A 4,742-nucleotide genomic window follows, 5' to 3' on the forward strand; every position below is an offset into this window, starting at 1 on the left:
GGATACACCAGTTAAATGTTCTGTGTCTACAGTTTTCTTTATGAGATGGCTTTTGATGATTATCTCAATTTATTAAATAGATGCAATGCTATTCAGATTTTCTGTTCTAACTTGTGTAAGTTTTGTTAAGTTATATCTTTCAGAGAATTTTTCAGTTTCATGAGGATTGTCATATTTGTTGCCAAAGAGTTGCTCTTTACATTCTCTTAGTATCCTTTTTATGGCTGTGGGGTCTATTGTGATTTTTTTCCTTATATTGGTAATTTCTAGTCTCATGGTTTTTCTAGATTAATATTTTCTATTCCTAGATAAAAAATGAATCCATTTTATTGATTATTTTCTAGAAGTGTACTTTTGGCTTTGTTAATTTTCTCTATTTTTAAGAATCTGTTCTATCTCATTAATTGAATTTCTTTTCTTTAGTATTTCTTTGCTTCTACCTACTTTGCATTCTTTTTTTTGTCTACTGTATTCTAGCTTCTTAAGGGGATAATATGGGTCATTTGTTTTAGATATTTATTCTTTTGAATATAAGCATTCAAGATATACATTTCCCTATGGGCACTTATTTGGCTGCATTCCACAGTTTTTATTATATTGTATTTCATTTTTATTCAGTTTAAATATTTGTTTACTTTGCTTGTTATTTATTTTTCACACACTGACATTTTTCAGAGCTTCTTTAATTCTCAAACATGGGTTTTACTAGACATTTTATTGTTATTTATTTCTAATTTAATTTTATTTTGGCTAGATAACATGCTCTGTTTCATTTGAATCCTTTTAAATTTATTGAGACTTGCTTTTAAGCCCAGAATATGGTCTTTCCTAGTGAATATACCATGTATGCTAATAATGTCTTGGGTATAGTGTTCTCTACATGTCAATTAGGTCAAAGTGATTGATAGTATTTTTATAAGTAATCTGTGCATGTATTGATCTTTCGATCTAATAACAGAATTAAAATATAGTTAAAATTTTATCAATTTTTCCTTTTAATTCTGTTTTTTTCTATTCTGATGCTCTTTTAAAGTACATTTACATTTATGATATATATTCCTGCTATGCTGATCCTTTTATTATTATTAAAGGTCACTTATTATCTCTAGAAAAACCTTTTGCCTGAATTCTATTTTATCTGATATGAAAATAGCTACTTCAGCTTTCTGATATACTCTATACAAGAGTATATTCTCTATACAAGAGAGTTTTTTTTCATCTATTTATTTTCAACCTATCCATGTCTTTACAACTAAAGGTCAAACCATTTTGAAAGAATGTAGTTTAATTTTGCTCTTTTATCTCTTCTGAAAATTTTTGGCCTTTCATTGGAGTGTTTAATATGTAAAAATTTAGTAAGATTGCTGATACGATTGAATATGGATCTACTATTTTATTGCCTGTTTTTCATTTGTCATCTCTGGTTTTTTGTTCCTCTGTTCATTCTTTCCTGTATTTGGATTATTTGATTTTTTTTTATATATATCTTGCTTTAGCTATTGAGTTTTATGGTTTACCTATTTACATTAGCGTTTCAATGGTTGCTCTAGCAATGACAATATATTATAACTTGCTAACTTTCCCTTCACTTAGTGGTTAATATTTTACCACTTCACATAAAATGTAGAAACTTTGTACCTGTATAGTTTCCTTTAATCTCCATCCCTTATTCTACTGATGTCATATACATTACATCTACATACATATAAAACCCAGTAAACAATGTTATACTGTTTGCTTAACTTTAGTTCATGTGCATTTTTAAAAATTAAAAACTGTTTTGTATTTATTTGAATATTTACAATTTCTGATGCTCTTCATCCCTTTCTTATGATATGAGATTCCATCTGGTAGAATTTACACTCACTGGTCCTCTGACAAACAAATTTACTTATTTTTTTTTTTTTTATTCTGGAAATATCTTCATTTAGCCTTCATTCTTAAAGAATTCTTTCACATGAAATAAAATTCTGGATTGATCTAATTTTTAGCACTTTATATTTTCTCATTGTGATCTAGCTTCAATTGCTTCTGATAAGTTAGTGGCTTTTGAATCATTGTTCCCTGTATGTGATATGTTGTTACAATATTAATATATTGTAATATGTATCATATATTGTTTATTTTTGACTGCTTATAAGATTTTACCCTTATCTTTTTTTTTTTAAAGCAGTTTGACTGTAATGCATCTAGGCATTTTTGTCTCTGTATTTATTTTGCTTGGAGTTTGCTGAGCATTTTGAATTTGTAAATGTATGACTTTCCCCAAATTGGGGAAAATTTTATCCAATAGTTTTCCATTTTTTTTCTCTCTTTTCCTAAGATTTCAATTACATGTATGATGGATACATTTCTGATATTGTTCTGCATGTCCTTGAAGTTCTTTTATTTTTTAAATCTGTTTTCCTTTTCTGTTCTTTAGGTTGGATTACTTTTACTGATATATTCAAGTTGAGAGACTACTTTCTGTAATATTGTATTTTTTATTTACAAAATTTTCCTTGAGATTTTATTATAATTTCTGTTTCTCTACAAAGTTCTATCTTTTCATTAATTGCCAATATGTTTTCTTTTACATCATTAAACATAGTTATAAATAGCTTGTTTAAAATTCTTTTCTGTTTCTTCTAATATCATTGTCATCTTTGGATGTATTTCAATTGATTAACATTTTATTAAGAATTGATCATGTGTTTTTATTCCTTTGTATGTTTAGTCTTTTGAATCTTATCCTGAACATTTTAAACTGTATGTTGTGGAGATTCTGAATTCTTTTATGTCTCTCTGAAGAATGCTGATTGATTTATTATTTTTTAAGCAAACAATTATCTTGACCAGATAAAAAGAGCAAATTGTTTCTCTTGGGCTGCAATTGAAATTTCAGTTCAGTTCTTTTATATCAGTTACATCATTTTGTGTCTGCCATGTGGTTGTATGATCAAAGATCAATCAGAGATTTGTGCAGAGGTTATACACAAAAATTAGGGTGTCTTTCTCTGCATATTTTGTATTGCTGCCCTCCCTCGCAGTTTCAGAGACTGTCATTGCCTTGCACTCTGTTCTCTGATTTCTCATCTCAGAAAGACTATATGTTTTCTGTTGGCATTTTATCCACCATGTGCAGAATCAACTGTATGCTGTTCTTCATGTAAAAGGCTTAAAAACAGAATACTTACACGATATCCTACCTCCATTCAAATATTGACTCTCCTTCTAGACTTTACTGCTTGTCCTTTCTCTAATGACTTCAAGTAGCTGGTTATGGATGTATTCTAGAATTTGCAGTGGTTATTCCTGACTGTAAGCCTGATAGAAGCTTACTTAGCAATACTGAAAGCAGTACTTGAAATTTTACACCTTATTCTTCTAGAGAGTTTCTCCATTGTGAGAAATATATTCACCTGTCCAAGCCCAAAGAATGTGCTTAGAAACATGAAGAACAGTGGAAAGAAGACTTTTAATGGTGTTCTTACAAGATCGGGTGTCTGGTAGGCAGGCACACCTGGGGCAGTCACAGCACATAATTTATCTCCTAGCACGCAGTTCCCTCCCCCAGTCCCTCACTGGTCGAGTACTATGAGGTTACCATCTTCCTGGACAGAGCCTAAGTTTCATTATCCCCTTATAAGGTGGTACCCCGGTCCCTTTCCTTGCTTAAGTTTCGATTTCCTAATAACGAAACTTTCTTCCCTTTTATGGACTGACTCCTCCTCTACATCCTGTTTACTTATCATGACTTGCTGGGTGAATGAGCCATGCAGTTTGTCACGTCCGCAGGCTGGCTGCCAGTGCTTAGATTTATCATGCCTTGACAATGAACTATTTAAAATGTTTTCTCACTAATTCTCTCCTCTTTTCTATTTACTTCTTTTGATCTCATTTTCATTTAAACCTTTTTGTTTTGCGAATCACTTTAGAAGTTGTTTACTGTCTTCCTCATAGGAGAGTGGGTTTAATTTGGTTTATAATAGTAGCAGATTTTTTTGCTGGTAAGTCATGGACATTTGTTTATTAATAGCTGTTTCAATTAATCTCTGTGCTAGTCGCCTCACACAGGGATAGTACAACATCCCACTGCTGTTTAGACTCCTGCCACAATTATGGGAGATGTAAGGATTGAAGGTACCATGCCTTTCCATTTTCTAAACCATCCTTCTAGCAACCCATAAATGGATCATCAATTCCAGCATTTTCTGCCAGTTTGTTGGCTAGGGTTGTCAGTCCTTGTAAAGCTTTTGTGATGGTTCCATGTGGGGCAGTATTGCTGGCAATGAAAGTACATTTCCCACCCTGCATAACACATATGCCTCCTTTTTCTGCTAGTATCATGTCTAGCACAAGCCTGTTTTCCCAGGCCACTTTGGCTGGTGGCATTTAACTGGCCAGCCACCCCTTTGAGGGTCTTTCAAGTATAGCTAATGAATCTCTGTTGATTATAATAGATGTAATTGATCCAATCCACATTTTTATTAATAATTGACCACCAGATGAGTGCTGAGTCAAACCCAACAGCTATTTGGTTTCAGGCCTTAAATTTATTAGGCACCCCCTCTAGGTACTCCTATTGAGTCAACATATATATTGGGATCAAAAGAATTTGTTAAATCTCTCTGGTTTCGGTGGCCATGTGTGTTTTCAGGCATCTTATGGAACGGCAGGGTGAAGGGAATGGCCAATTGGACCAAAGCACAAGTCCCAGTCCTATTGGATGGTAACAGGTTACAGAGGTTCCTCTTCCCACA

Source organism: Mandrillus leucophaeus, unplaced genomic scaffold, assembly GCF_000951045.1.
Source record: "Mandrillus leucophaeus isolate KB7577 unplaced genomic scaffold, Mleu.le_1.0 Scaffold221, whole genome shotgun sequence".
Classification (NCBI taxonomy): Eukaryota; Metazoa; Chordata; class Mammalia; order Primates; family Cercopithecidae; genus Mandrillus; species Mandrillus leucophaeus.